Source organism: Podarcis vaucheri, assembly GCF_965113315.1.
Source record: "Podarcis vaucheri genome assembly, chromosome: 13".
Classification (NCBI taxonomy): Eukaryota; Metazoa; Chordata; class Lepidosauria; order Squamata; family Lacertidae; genus Podarcis; species Podarcis vaucheri.
In genome coordinates this window covers 11,385,429-11,401,070 of record NC_138751.1, presented here as the reverse complement: position 1 = coordinate 11,401,070, position 15,642 = coordinate 11,385,429, and the positions used below count along the sequence as shown (strand labels likewise).

At 47.9% G+C, this 15,642-nt stretch overlaps 1 protein-coding gene across 5 annotated transcripts in view; it reads right to left on the bottom strand.

Moving 5' to 3' along the window:
* ARHGEF15 (Rho guanine nucleotide exchange factor 15) overlaps window positions 1-15,642 on the bottom strand; it is a 55,535-nt gene that overhangs the window by 20,185 nt on the left and 19,708 nt on the right. Inside the window, exon 1 of one of the 5 annotated variants that reach the window (XM_082195762.1) lies at window positions 10,169-10,321. The exons of 3 other annotated variants lie outside the window; for them this stretch is intronic. The gene's annotated coding sequence lies outside the window, so the exon portion shown is untranslated. Of the gene's footprint in view, window positions 1-5,319; window positions 5,725-10,168; window positions 10,322-15,642 lie in introns of those variants that run through there. One more of the 5 variants, XM_082195764.1, reaches the window with a different exon arrangement.

Below are 15,642 nucleotides of genomic sequence, written 5' to 3'. Positions count from 1 at the left end.
TCAGTGTGCACCGATCCCTCTTGCTCTCCTGGCTTCGGGCAGCCATCCCTGAAGCCAGGAGAGTGAGAGGGGTCGCTGCGCATCAACCCCTTTCGCTCTCCAGGCTTCAGAGGAAGCAACGCGAAGCCATGGAGCCTGCATTCGCTCCATAAGACGCACACACATTTCCCCTTAATTTTTGGAGGGGGAAAAGTGCGTCTTATAGAGCGAAAAATATAAAGCGGAAAATATCCCGCCCTCCCCAGCCGAAGCCGGGCTCAGAAGGGCTAACAACAGTAAAATAATAATAAAGGCAGGGGTGAGGGAACATTTTTCAGCCTGACAAGCTGCCCGGGGGCGACTTGCATTTTTTTAAATGCTTCCTCACATTAAGCGAATGAAATCATAGAACTGTACATTTGGAAGCGTCATCTAAGGCAACCCTCTGTAATGTAGGAATCTCAGCTAAAGCATCCAGGACAGATGTTTAACCTCTGCTTAAAAGCCTCCAAGGAAGGAGAGCCCACCACCTCCTGAGGAAGCCCATTCTACTGTTGAACAGCTTCAGAAAGTTCCTCCTGAACAGCTTCAGAAAGAATCTCCTTTCTTGCAACTTGAAGCCATTGACCACTTTCAGACCATTCCCTGCCGTGCTCATCCTATGTTTGCTGAAAAGTCTGGTGTGTTTTGCTCATAAAGGCATTCAAAAGACTGGATCCCCACCATCGAAAGTGGCTCAGCCTGCTCTATCACTTAAGGAGGGTGGTAGCTCAGTGGCTGAGCATCTGTTTTGCACTCAGAAGGTCTCAGGTTCAATCCCCGGCTTCCCTAGGTATGACTGGGAATGTCCTGATACGACAGACAGCTGATGTCAAGTCAGAGTAGACAATATTGAGTTGGATGGACCAATGGACTAAGTCTGTAGAAGGCAAGGTCAGTTGGGTGTATATAGAGAGTGGGGATCCTTCTGAAACAACAGTAGAATAGACTGTGCCACTTAAGACGGAAGGAGGCAATCGCTTTTTTAATGCTCTCTTGTGTTGTTGTTTTCAAAAGCCTCTCTGCAAACGGGAGAATTAGCAAAGTCAGAAACAGGCTAGAATGGAGCCTTTGTCCCCGATGCACACACATTATTTTAGTTGCAGAAAGTGCTTGTTTGTTTTAGCATAAGGGAAGGATTCACAAATGGTATCCCATTTCACTTGCAATTGTAGCCAGCACAGTCCATTACACCATCTCGTGACTCAGTCACATCATTCTGTTTAATACAGGCATGTGTCAAGGCTAAGTTTAAGACGCTGGAGGGGCCCTGGACCCCTTGGGGAAGGAGGAGGCACATACTGGTTTACCAGCCCCAATTTACACTGTCCCACAAAGGCTACTGGCAGACTCTCTAGTAGCAAAGGCTACTAGCAGTATATATTCATGGGAAGTTGCCTTATCACACTGAATCATACTGGCTGTGGTACCTCAGGTTACATGCACTTCAAGTTACATACGCTTCAGGTTACAGACTCCGCTAACCCAGAAATAGTACCTAAGTACTTAACCTGAGGTATCACTGTAGTTCTTTTCCTCAATTCAGATCGAAGCTGGTTTTGGAGGGGAAACACACTATTTCATAAGAGACAATAGGATAGATATGGATTGCGCCTAACATCCGTTTCCAAACCACCAATTGGAGCACACTGGATGCAAAGCAACTGGGAGTGCGCACACTCGGTGTGGCAAAGATGTTGCCCTCCTGTTCATTGCTGGACTACAAAACCCATAATCCCTGACCACTTATCACACTTGCAGGGGCTGATGGGAGTGGTAGTCCTCAACATCCAGAGGACACTACGTTGGCTGCCCCTGTTCCGACACAGGCAGGCAGTGACTCTCTCCAGTGTTTTGGACCAGGGCCTTTCTCAAGTCCAGGGTGAAATGGGTGTCGTTGGCACGACAAGCACGTGCTCAGTCACGGAGCTACAGCTTTTCCCTCCTGGGAGGCTGAGGCAAGAGCCCTGTAGGCAAAGCAACAGCTTAAAGGAGGGATTGTGTCAGCACCCCCACAATCCTGGTTCAGGATAAAAGTTCTGGGCGTCCGGTTGAATCAGGCTTCCTTCCGGAAGCATTCCAGAGTCATACGCGAGGTCTTGGCAGCGCTTGCCCAAAGCCCTGTCATCATGTATCGCTTGGACTGGGCCTCCACAACCTCGTTCGTTTCTGCTCTGCACGCAGGCAGAGCATCCTGCCCTCTGGGGAGCTGAAACACGAGGCAGCCCAGCCGGCTCTAAATGTCCCCCCCCCCTTAAGGGCCAGCCGCCAGAACAGGCCCTCCAGCCTGGCTAGCGCACTCCCGGGTGTGGCTCTCGTACTTCCAGCTGGGGAAGTTGACCGCAACAGGGCTGCTCAGCCTGACCAGAGGCTGCCCAAGGAACTTGGAGATAAAATAAGAGGCAAGTCATAGGAAATGGAGGAGGGGAGGCTATGCTGTTAGTCTGACCCTGATGCAAGCAGCAAAGGGGGATGGCTGTTTTGGGTAAAACAGGAGCATGGAAAAGATCAGACATCCATTTTATTGCGCGTTCTCGACGTTTTGCGCTTGGAGAGTTTATACGTGACCCTGCTTTCCATCCTGTTTTGTGGCTGCAGAAGTTTCAGGGCAGAGATACGACTTCAGTGCATCTTGCTGAAACCCTGCAGCTTCTCATACTGCAAATGCTCTGGTTTTATATTTTGGCCCTCCTTTCGTTGCTCTATGGATCAAGAGCAAACATAAGATGTGCTTGCAGGATCAGGCCAATGGCCTAGCTAGTCCAGCATCCTGCTCTCACAGTGGCCAACCAGATGCCTGCGAGAAGCCTGCAGGCTTCTAGGTGGCAATAAAGTCAAAAAGCACGAGGCAAGAATCGCAGAATAACTCATAAAGTGGAATGACGTGCAGACACACAGCAGGTTCTTATGGAGATGGTCCAGAATAAATTCACCACTGATGCACTAATATTGCACCAATGAAAATAAGAATAAGAATATCTTTATTGTCATTGCTCCCTTCGGGGACAACGAAATTACTTGACTGCTCCATAAAAACACTAATTAAACAATAGAGTATAATACAGCAAGGGAGATTAGATGACTTTCAAAGTCCAGGCTTCCCATTCAGGGCCGAGATCGCTCTGGAGAAGAAGCTGTTCTTAAGACGGCTCGTTCTTGTCTTCATCGTCCTGTATCTCCGTCCCGACGGCAAGAGCTCAAAGAGACAGTGACCAGGATGCGATGGATCTTTTACTATGTCCAGTGCCTTCCTATGGCACCTTGTGGCATAAATCTGCTCTAAGATGGAGAGTGGGCAGCCAACAATGCTCTCTGCTGCCTTAACAACCCTGCACAACCCCATCCTGTCCTGGGTAGTACAGCTTCCATACCACACACATAAGCCATAAGTGAGCACGCTCTCAATGGCACAGTGATAGAAGGCAAGCAGCAGTTTCTGCGGAAGATGGTTTTTCCTTAGTATTCTCAAAAAGTATGTGTGTGGTATGTGTTGCAGAATACAACCCACAAAAACAAAGCCCAACTTCCAAGAGCCCTTGTCTGACTAGGATTTCGCAGAACAGGGTTCAAATCCCCACTCACCAGGTGACCCTGGGCCCGTCACTGCCTCTCGGCGTAATCCAATTTACAAGGGTTGTTGTGGAGATTACCATATTTTTCGCCCTATAGGGTGCACCGGCCCATAGGGCGCACCTAGGTATTTTTTTGGGGGGTGGGGAATAAAGGGGGAAAAAATTATTCCCCCCCCAGGCTCCGCTGCGCTCCCCGGGTTTCGGGCTGCAGGCTGCTGTCTGCAAGCCTTGGGAGCCCGGCGGGAACTCCCGCAGGCTCCCACGGCTTGCGGATAGCTTCCTGAAGCCTGGAGAGCGAGAGCCTGCATTCGCCCCATAGGACACACACACATTTCCCCTTCATTTTTGTAGGGGGGAAAAGTGCATCCTATAGGGCGAAAAATACGGTAAATGAGGAGGAGGAGAATTATGTATGCCTTGAGCTCCTCAGAGGAAAAAGGTGGGGTATAAATGCAATAAATAAATAAGAAAACGACCAGGCTATGCCTTGCAGTTGCATCAGCAGTGGCCAGCATGATGCCCCTGCCCAGATAGAACTGAATACAACTCCCATCAGCTCCAGCCTACATGGCTGATAGTCAGGGATTATGGGAGTTGTAGTCCAACAGCATCTGAAGGAGTATTCCTGCATGGCATAATGACATGCCAACCAAAACCAGCTACAGTGGTGGTAGTGAAGTAGACTCTGGTCCTTATTGGGACCGTGGGAAGGGAAGGAGTATTTGACTTTCCACTCGGAGCCATTTTCCGGCCAAACCTTTCCTGCCCACTCAAAGCTGCTATTCCACCAAAACCACCCCCGCCGCCGTCCGACAAGTAAAAATTGTAGCCCTTTTTTCCTCCAGGGCTTTTCTGTTTCTCTAAAGGAACTCACTAAACAGCAGTTGCTACTTGACCCAAAGGGACCGTGACACCCACTTCAGTCCCTGACCCTGCCTCCAGCACAAAAACATACCCCAAACATCCTACAATCGAGTGAATCTTCCATACTTCTGTGTTTGCATGAGAATCTCCCTCCCTCCCTCACACACACACACACACACAAACACGTCAAGTTTGTAGCCCTTATAATTTCCAAAAGATACCTGTGGGGAGGAATATAGGGACTGGTGAAATCTCAAGTTATACAGGAGTGGGCACTCAATGCATGAGTGTTTATATGGTCAGGATGCCAAGCAAGGGCAGAATAGCTCAACTCTCCCCCTCCAAGAAGTGGTAACAAAAACTATGCCAAAGAAACTATTAGTGCAACTGCAGTAAGCTTGCATCACCAACTCCACTAAATACTTTGGCATTCTTCAATGAAGAATGTGGAGGGAGGCAGAGAGAGAGAGAGAGATTACAGAGAGCACATATCCCTGTATAGATTCCCTTCATTTCAAATCCAATGCCACAGCTTCTATTGACTTCTGAGCCCAAGCGAGTGCCCTTATCAGCTGCATATAAACTCTCCTGGATCAAAAACTGGGCAGGGCTGGAAAGAATGTGCCAGTCGTCCCCTCCAAAATCCCCCCTCCCCGTATCCCAGCAGATTTAATTCCCAGGCTGACTGTTCCTTTTTAAAATAAAAATAAAAATTGGCCTAGATCTCGATTCCAGAAAACACGTTCCAAACCCTGCCACACAGGGACACACCCTTGAACATCCCCCAGCACGCACATACAACACACACAATGCTCTTCCTCTGCAGGCTTCAGACTTCCAGTCTGTTCTGCTAGCCTCATCTTACCTGTTCCCATACCTAACGGCTGCGAAACCACGGCCAGGCAGAAGAGGGACCGCTGAACACATGCAAACATGCGCTCACATACATGCATGGCGGGGGACTGGCGACGGGGAGGTGGGGTGGCGAGGAGGCAGGAATGAATTTGGGACAGCTGTCTCTTAGGAGACAGTTGCAAGGATGTCAGCTGCTGGGTATTTTGGGCCCGCCATGTGGGTAGAGAAAGTCAGGCTTTGTGCCTGTCAGGAAATAGAACAGCAAGGGAGGCAAAGGGGATGGCCCTGTACAGAAAGGGTGTGTGTGTGTGTTTGGAGGGGTACTGGTCGGCAACCGGCGGCCGTCAAACCAAAACACGGCCAGTGTAAAGTCCTTGCTTGGCCTGCTGCTTCTATTGGGCCCTAAAATCAAATGCCAGAAACCTTTAGCCCCAGCAGCTCCAAGAGGCTGAGAAAATGTTGCGAGGGGAACCCCCCCCCCAACTGAATACAGCTTCTCTCCCCAACTGGCCCAAAAACGTGGCCTCCCCTATATCAACCCCCCCCCCATCGTATATTTTCATACACATGAAAATAAAAATCAGTCCTCTGTGTGTGGGCTAAAGGGAAGAGAAAAGAGAGAGAAAATCATGGGAGGGAGGGAGGGAGCAGGAATGGAATGGAGTATCCTGGAAGAGGGAAGGACTGTCTGGCTCCCTTAACTAGGAGCACTCCAGTCTGTGGATGAGCAGTGGAGGGTTCAAGGCAGCCTGCTCTGCTCTTTCTCATTCCTGCATTGAAGGGGCTGGACTAGATGACCCTTGGCGTCCATATTACAGCTCTACAATGCTATGATTCAGTTGCAAGCCTCTCTTGTTCTCTCTGTGACCAACCACAAACACCCTCTGGGCAGCACTATAAGACTGCAGAGGAAGTCGGGAACCTCGGGCCTAGGGGACGAATGTGCCCCCCCCCACAGGTCTTTATCCGGCCCTCATAGCTCTCCCCAGGCAAATCCCAGGTTCACACACCCCAGAGCGTTTTTGCCTTACGTGCATCCAAATTTTCTAATAATGCTGGATGGAGGATAAGGGAGGAGTGTGCAAGTGTATGTAGAAACTAGCCTCCTGTAACAAAGGTAAATTTTACCTTTGTTGCTCTGTCACCTTCTGCCTTAAGCTCTGCCTTACCCTGGACTGGTGGCCCTCAGGAGGTTCGTGCAGAAGGGAATGTGGCCCTCGAGCTGAAATAAAGGGTTCATGGTTCCTGCTTTACAATCTAAAGCACTGAGCGTGGACTGAAAGGTTGCAGAGAGACTGTTTGCCCCGAAAACCACGGGACTCCCTTCCCCAAAGCCAGAGCTTCATCTACACATCTTTTTGAGATTCCCTTTAGGCTGTGTCTAGGATTGAACCTGTACAAGCCACGGGGTGGGGGGCAGAAGTAGGAAAGGAAACGTTCCCCCTTCTGCTTCTCTGTTCAGAGATGACCTGCTTTATTTGCCTCCTTCATTACCATTCGGGAAGAAGAGCAGGCCTCTCCCTTTAACAGCAGGAGTGTAGGCCGCAAGAGTGCAGCGGTTGCTACGGCAACCCCGTAGCCGGTACCTTACAGCTGCCCCCACCTAAGGCTTTCAAGCCTTTGCAGCCACAAGGAGGGGCCAGAAATTCAACAGGAAAGCTCCCTCCACACCTGTTGAATTCCTGCCTGCTGTTTTTGCAATCATTTAGTGCACAGGAGCTTTGCTGGGGTGGAGTGAGAGGCTATCCTGCCCCCATTCTCTTCTCAGCAGCGGTGCAACGCTGCAGAGTCTTCTTCCTCCCTCTCTCTCCACCCCCTTGGCCAGAAATGCCTCCGTCTTGATCCTGTCCAAAAACTCTCGCTCTCAGCCCCTCCTTACACTCCCCACACGCTCATCATATCGATGACAGGGAGGGAAGGCAGAGCATGCATGACCAGCTGAGGAGCAGCGCATATCTAACGCCAACCGGCCGCACGCCAACGTCCCCCGGGGAGGCCGGAGCCAGGCGCCTCCCAGCTATAGTTCCCTCCTGCAAAGCTGCCTGCCTTGCAGCTGATCTTCAGCATTTCAGTGGCAAGCCCCCCATTCCAGGCTCCCAGGAGACACAGCCACGTTTCGGAAGTGGAGAGAGGGAAAGCATTCAATAAAAAAAACTTCTCTTTCCTCAAGAACAACAAAAACTGTTTCTGGGGGTGCTCGCCCCACCATACACTTAACAGCTTCTACACAATTCTCAAATTATGTCTACTCAGAACCCTATTTCTAATGGTGGAACTCATCCTGGCCCATGAGAAATAATAATAATGATCCCATATACTGAAAGCAAACTGTGAAGATCCTTAGGTAGCCAAAATTGCACCGTCTACAGACAACACAGCAGGCTTTTGGGAACAGTCTCTAAGACAAGGTACTGTAGTAGAACGTAGTCATAATCAATTATGGGGTGTAAACCCCAACACCTCTCATTTTAAGAATTAAATACAGTGGTACCTCGGGTTAAGAACTTAATTCGTTCCGGAGGTCCGTTCTTAACCTGAAACTGTTCTTAACCTGAAGCACCACTTTAGCTAATGGGGCCTCCCACTGCTACCATGCCGCCGCCACACGATTTCTGTTCTCATCCTGAAGCAAAGTTCTTAACCTGAGGTAATGTTTCTGGATTAGCGGAGTCTGTAACCTGAAGCGTCTGTAACCTGAAGTGTATGTAACCCGAGGTACCACTGTACCAGAGAGCCCTGCTTTCCGAAGGAGAAGAAAATAAAGCAAGATGGTCAGAGCTTGGGCAGAGATTCAGGCTTTTAAACTGAGGGAACAAGTCCCTATTTGGACAGCAGCACTTTTGTTCTGAGAAGAGGGAAACTCATAGGCAGAACATGCTAAAACTCCCAGATTCAATCCCTAGCATCTCCAGGTAGGTTTGGGCAGGAGCACTGCCTGAAAACAATCTTCTGCCAGTCAGTGTAGACAATACCAAATGAGCCACTGGCATGACTCATGTATAATACAGCTTCCTAATGAATTCTAGGCATGCTCAGAGATTCTCTAGACAGGAAGAGTCAGTTCAAGCATCCTCCTACAAGTAGAGTGCATGACAACATGTGTGTGTGTGTGTGTGTGTGTGTGTGTGTGTGTGTTTATGACACTCTTAAGTCCAGCGTCCGCAATTAGCAGAGACAACCCTCATCCAACAACATCCCACAGCCATTCTTCAACCGATGCAAGGAGGCCCTCCGCCCTCCTCAAATCTGGGCTATGCCCTAGAAACCTGGAGTGATCTAGCCAGCTCTGCAGTGACAAGAGCTTGTTTAGGTGACAGCTCCCTGGAGGTTCACACTCCAGAAGGCAGCAGCTCCTAAAAAGTGGGACAAGCTGAGAATGGGATAGATCCTCAAAATATCAAAATGGAAGGTCAACCCAGAGCTCTTCTGTTACATCTCCAATAAAAAGCTGCGGCTTGTTTTCTTTAAAATGTGGGGGCTCTCTTCCATTTTGCAGCAAGTTTCTCAGCCTGAGGGCCGCCTTACCTCTGGAAAACTTTCTGGGGGCCACACGTCAGGGATGGGCAGGGTCAGAGGCAAAGGCGGGCAGAGGAACGGAAGTTAATTTTGCCTTTGTATGGTCAGCTGCTTTCTAAACACATTCCCATACCCACCTCTAGCCTGTATCTAGAAAAGCAGGTGAGATTTTCATAGTTCAAGAGCACATCCCAGTCAGAGATGGGATCCCACACCAGAGGCGGATTTGAAGAAGGGTCAGGAGAGAGTGTGGCTGGGAAAGGGTCCTGAGGACCAGCCTAAAAGACTTGAGAGGTATGGCCCCAGGGCCTTAGATTCCCCACCCCTGCTGTACACAATGTTCCTCCTTCAAGAAACCTGTTGCAATATTCACCTAAGTCCAAACCACATGCTATGCCGTAAGAAACTTTGCCTGTTGAATTCTTGCTCCTCGTCCAGCTTGGGACTGAGGAGTCCCAGGTTCAAATTCCAAGTCTGTCAAGACAAGAGGTTCACTGGTGGACTTTGTGCTAGCTCTCTCTTTCAGCCTCGCCTACCTCACTGGGTTGTTGTTAAGAATAAAGTAGCCGAGTAAGCAGAGCATCATATACCCTTCCCTGAGCAGTTTGAAATAACCTCCACATATGGAGGAAATTTAAAACTTATTTGCAGAAACATTGTAAAATTTTTGAATGCTGATGACATTGAAATGAATTGAAGGGGCTCTAGCAACAAGGCAAAAAGTATGAGGGGATTAATAATAGATAAACTAATAGAATATGAATTTGCTGAACCAAATTTAAAAGGGATACAAAAATGGGAGACGTGAGGAAGTCAGGAAAATAAGTTAACTAAAGTGGAGAGATTAAGAAAGAGGGAAACTTTGTTTTTCTTTTATATGTATTAAAATATTATATATAAAAAAATATGAAATAACCTCCACATAAATGAAACAAACACGACTCCTCTTTCCACCCCCACTGGCACTCCACATAACTTTACATGGCAAAAAATATCACAAATTGGTATTATCTGTAAAAATGTTAAGTCGCTGGCAATTGCAAAATGCAGGGGCAGGCACCTCCCTCCCAGAAGCAAAGCACAGGTGCAGGACAACACATTTTCAAAGCACATTTTGAACAGAGGCTCAAGCCACAAGCAACGGCCGTGGGATGGGGCTTTTGCACAGAAATGCCAGAATAAAAGATACAGTTTTGCAGATAACAAGTTGCTGGTCCTCATTATTCAGGACCGTACAGGCACACTGCGTTGCAGCCCAGGCTTGTACGGCAACTCGGAGCCACCAGATAGAACCCCAGGGAAGAATCAGAAAGGGTAGTTAAGGCCGAGAGGTGAATCCGTACCTGGAACAATTCTGCTGGCCCCTCTCGGTCAAGGACTTATTGGAGAAACTGCAGACAGGCTCCCTGCAGATGCGACTTGGCTCTTCCAAGCCACAGTCCCTTCATGGATCCTATCCTTCCAACCCTTTTCCATGGAGAAGGGAAATGCGTCTTTCCGGACGCAGGAAACGAGGAGGTTTTAGTTAGCATCCTCTCACTGCAGAGGAAAGGAAATGCTAGGAAAAGGGACCGGGGCAACAGTTGTTTGGCCAGCACTGCCAGAGTATTGTTTTCTTATCATTTCTAAAGGGCCATCTATGCACAAAAGCTGTGCTTTTTACATCAGGGTTTGGGGGAGCAGCAACTCATCCCCCCCCCATGCAATTTGCCCAACAAAAAGTCCTACATCCCCTGTTCTTTGCCCCTGCTAAACTAGATTTTTCCCCCTGTGTACAAATCTATCTGTCATATACAGTCATACCTCGGGTCACAGATGCTTCAGGTTGCGTTTTTTCAGGTTACGGACCCGCCGAAACCTGGAAGTACCGGAACGGGTTATTTCCGGGTTTCAGCGGTTGTGCATGCGCAGAAACGCTAAATCACGCTTTGCACATGCGCAGAAGCGCCAAATCGCAACCCGCGGATGTGCAGATGCGGCACTGTGGGTTGCAAACGTGCCTCCCGCACGGATCACGTTCACAACCTGAGCGTCCACTGTATAGCTCAGTTGGCTAGAGTGTGATGCTGATAACACCGTTGGTCGCGGGTTCAATCCCTGTACGGGTGAGCTGCATATTCCTGCACTGCAGGGGGTTGGACTAGATGATCCTTGAGGTCCCTTCCAACTCTACAATTCTCTTATTCTCTGACCCAAATTCCATGTACGGCTGCGGTCGCCTCACTTTAACAAATATACTGTTCTGAGTGATTATATACTGTACATACAGATGCACGCATCACAGCACATTACTTTCAATCTGGAACAACCAGTTCACCTGCTTCCGCTAATTTGGAATAAATGTAATGCGAAAAAAACAACTTTCTCCACAAGCAGTGGAGCGAGGTGGTAGAACAGACTGTACCACCTTAGCCTGCAGGTGAAGAGGAGGGGTTGGTTGCTGAGGGAGGCGGGAGGCCACATTATAAAAAAACCACACCAATCTGCTATTTAAAAAAACAAAAAGCCTAGGATAGCAGTGAGAAATGTTCCAGACTCGAGCTTTCCCAGCTACACTATTTTTCCACTTGCATGCAGATGTGCTGAGTGTGTGGTTTGTTGGGTTCTCTTAAATCCAGGGAAGCATTTTTAAAAAAGAAAAAGGGAATCCTCCCCGCTTGCAACCTAAACTGGTATAATCCACTCTCTACCCCTCATTTTACTGCATGTGTTACCCCAACAAAACTTAATGTGTGTGCGTGTGTGTGTTCAGAGCACAATGCCAGCTAAACATTCAGCTGCTTTAAAATTATCTGTCAGCATCAAACCCGTCTGGAGCAAGTGGTTCTGGCCACTTCCCAGATGTGGTCTGCTCAGTAAAACACTTTAAAGCCCTTTAAAAGCCTACACAATGCTCTTAAAATGGGCATCCTGGATTTCCAGAGTTTCCCGACATGACCTAAGGCCGTTATGAAAGAGCTGCCATGCACTTAATCGCCTTTCTTCCAACAATAGCCAACAAGAAGCCACAGGCAGGTTTAGAAGGAAGGCATGATGGGAAAATCCATCACCTGCAAACACTGTGCATCTGCTAGTTGCGAGTCCGGGCTTTATTAAAGCCAGGAGCAGAGCATCCTAAACCCGTATTTATTAGTGCCACTCAGCCACAAGTAGTACTCAAGGCAAAGCAATACAGAAGAAAAGAGAGTCTCTCAGGATTTGCGGAACTCACTTCTCTCTCAATTGAAAAACAGGAGCCAGTATCTATGCAATCATAGGTGCTTATCTGATATACTGGGGGTGGGGGCACACATTTTTGGCCCAGCAGGCCAGATCTTTACCTACCCTGGAAGATAACTTTGACAAGTGGGTGGAGCAACCCACTTATCAATCATCTGGCGTCACAACGACATCAGATGGCCGGACCTGGCACCTGCAGAGGTGGGGTCTGCTTCAGCACAGAATTTCTTGCACCAAGAGTACTTGTGAAGCAACACCCAGCAGGACTGAACTCTCCACTTACCAACCGATGAGCAGAAACTTTGATCATGCTCTCTGCAGGGGTCTGCTTCACCAACCCAACAGAACTAAGCCACGTCCCCCTGCCCATCAGTGGCAATGAGTTCCATGGACCAGTTACTGACTGCAATATCAATACCACACCTTTCTGAACCCAAATAGGGCAAGGCAGCTAAGAACCAAAATGAAACTGTCGTCAGGTTTAAAACAAACAAGCAAGCAAGTTTTATTTCCATGATCAATGAGGGCTAGCGACCTGTTATTTGCAAAACAGCATCCGAGATTCTGGCAATTCTGCACAGCTCCCCCACTACTAATCCTTACTGTTTAGGCCTCTAACAAATTCTCTGAAATTGTGACACTGAAAAGCACATTAAAACAATAAAGTCTTTATCTGGCATCTAAAGATACAGACAGGGGCCTGAAAAATCTACCTAGGCAGTGTGATTCACCAGCCTACATAATTGTGACAAAATCTGCCGTGATGCCAGCACACCAGCAAATAGACTCTTGACCAAAGCTATTGCCACTTGTCAATCCAGGGCAATGCCAGTTTCAAGTGTACTCCTGAACTGTGAATTATTAGAATTTATTTTGTTAGTTTGGGCCCAATTTTACGATCTGTTAGGGTCATCTTGAGTCCTGGTTCTGTCTCCTGTGGCATTAGCTACCCCTCCCTCTTTGGCGTCATCTGCAAATCCCCTCAATTCCTTCAGCCAAGTCGTTGGTCCCAGGGCAGAACCCTGTGACACCCCACTTGACACTTTTCTCCTGGATGATGAAGAACCATTAGTGAGCACTCTTTGGGTTCGGTCAGTCAACCAGCTACAAATCCACTTATCAGTTACCTCATCCACATTTGCCAGCTCCTCATGGATCTCTTCACAACATTCGAAACTCCCATTGTTCTAGGCGCGTTTTGTGACAAGGAATTTCATTAGCGTGAGCAGTTTCTGGGCTCTGGGTGCAGTACTGCGCCTAAGATTTCAGATTAAAACTGCAGAGCGGAAGGAAAGGAGGACTTTTTTCTGCCTCTCCACTTCCAGTCACTCTCTGAAGACTAGAGAAGAGAATCTCTTAAGAATATTAGGGGGACAGACAGGAAAAGCATGACTTTGTTTTTTGCAGTCTTCCGATGAGGACTAGACCATGTGAGAAATGAATATATGATTTTAGCTGCAGTTCATTTTCAGCTTTTTATTCTTGCTATTTAAAAAGTGTGCCTAGACATTCTGTTGTTGTACCCATTACCTAGGTTTAAGGTGCCATTTAGCTCCCAGCTTTCATATCTCAGTTTCCAACACTGCTTCACAACTGTACACATCCTTTACATACAATTTTACTTCTCCTCCTTTCCTGTTTGGTCTATTCCTTTTTAATAGGTTATACCCCTCAATTTCTACATTCCAGTCATGAGTCTCATCCCACCAGGTTTCAGTAATGTCTATTAGGTCATATTTGCCATCCTCTATTAAGAGCTCAGATTCATCTTGCTTGTTTCCCATTCTCTGGGCATTTGTATAAAGCCAACTGAGACCATAAGCCATCCCCTCCAGCTCCTTCCTTCTTTAGAAGGTTTCTGGAGCACCACCTCAGTTCCCTGTATATCAATGGAGGTATTATCTCTAGTATCAGGTTTTACTTTGTCATCTGTGATATTGTCTCCCTCTCAGTATTTAGTTTAAAGTTGTCCTGATTGGGTTCCCCAGGCCTCCTGCCACCACTCCCAGCCCACACCTAGCAGCTGAATAAAGGGAGGAATTTGTCCACAGACCATAAAAATATCTTCTTCTTCTTGAAAACCAAAGTTTACCCCAAAGTTGAAACTGAAAGGAGGAAATAGGGAAGAACAGAATCTGTCTCATTGACTCTTGGCTTACACCAGGGTGAGTCACAAAGCGGTGGTATTCATCAGCTGCAAAGCAGATACTTCTGATTTCCTAAGAGTATAAGGAGAATGCTGATGGAACAGGCAAATGGCCCAATAGTGGCCAAACTGCTGTCTGTGGAAATAAGCCCACAAGCAAGACGCAAGTGCAACAGCACTCTTCCTACCAGTGATTCCTAGAACCTGGTATTCGGAGGTATACGGTCTCCTCTAATGACAGAGGCAGAGCTTAGTCATTGTGACTAGCAGCCACTGGTAGTCTGATCCTCCATGAATTCCTCTAGTCCTCTTTTAAAGCTATCCAAGTTGGTAGCCATCACTACCTCTTGCGGGAGCAAATTATGCTGTGTGAACAACCACTTGCTTTTCCCTGGATGTCCACAAGTTCTAGCATTACTCCAAGATGAAAGGCAGAGCGAGAATCGTGACCACAAAGCCAAACACACAGAACCTCTGAGGCAGGTCGAGTTCAGTTGAGTTAAGGGAGAGAGGAGAGGTGAGTGGGGAATTCTCCTTCACAGTTACTCCAAATTTACACACCCCAAAAAGGAATGATTGCAAAGAGGCCCTTACTATTCATTCCAGAGCGAAAAGAGGTAGAAGAGGTGAAATCCCAGGATTTCAACTGAGTGAAGAAAGGGTAAGTCGCTAGTTCAGGAGAGCTCATATTAGTTGTTTCCTGGTGAACAAGCCCAGTGAAAGTCAGTTGCACTGATGGTCACTAAGTGTTACTCCAGGTTTAAAATAAAAGGAGCCAGACGGCTATGTACACACTGGTAGATGGCCATCTTTCATGGATGCTTTAGCAGAGATTCCTGCATTGCAGGGGGTTGGACTAGATGAACTTTGGGGTCCCTTCCAACTTTATGATTCTACAAAAACACAGTGAGGTCATTCCTTCCCCCTGAGATTCATATTGCATTTGAACGCTGCTGTGCACACCAGACCGGGAAGGGGGCAGGCATGTCTTCATTCAGTGCGCACAAGCAGTTTGGTTTCCCCCAGCCCTGCAAACGACCATGCCATGAACTCCTAATTTATGAAGCCGTCACCTGGGCATGTGCTGTCCTCTGTTCATGTGCAATGGCTGCCTCAAACGTACAGACCTCAGCTTAACCGCAAAGCGAATACGTCCTACGTTTTCAGATCGGATGGAAGCTGGTTGGAGGGGAAACGCATCAAACGGCTGCGGCTAACGTGATGTGTACAGTGGTACCTCGGGTTAAGAACTTAATTAGTTCTGGAGGTCCATTCTTAACCTGAAACTGTTCTTAACCTGAAGTACCACTTTAGCTAATGGGGCCTCCCACTGCCGCCATGCTGCCAGCGCACAATTTCTGTTCTCATGCCGAAGCAAAGTTCTTAACCTGAGGTACTATTTCTGGGTTAGTGGAGTCTGTAACCTGAAGCGTCTGTAACCTGAGGTACCAC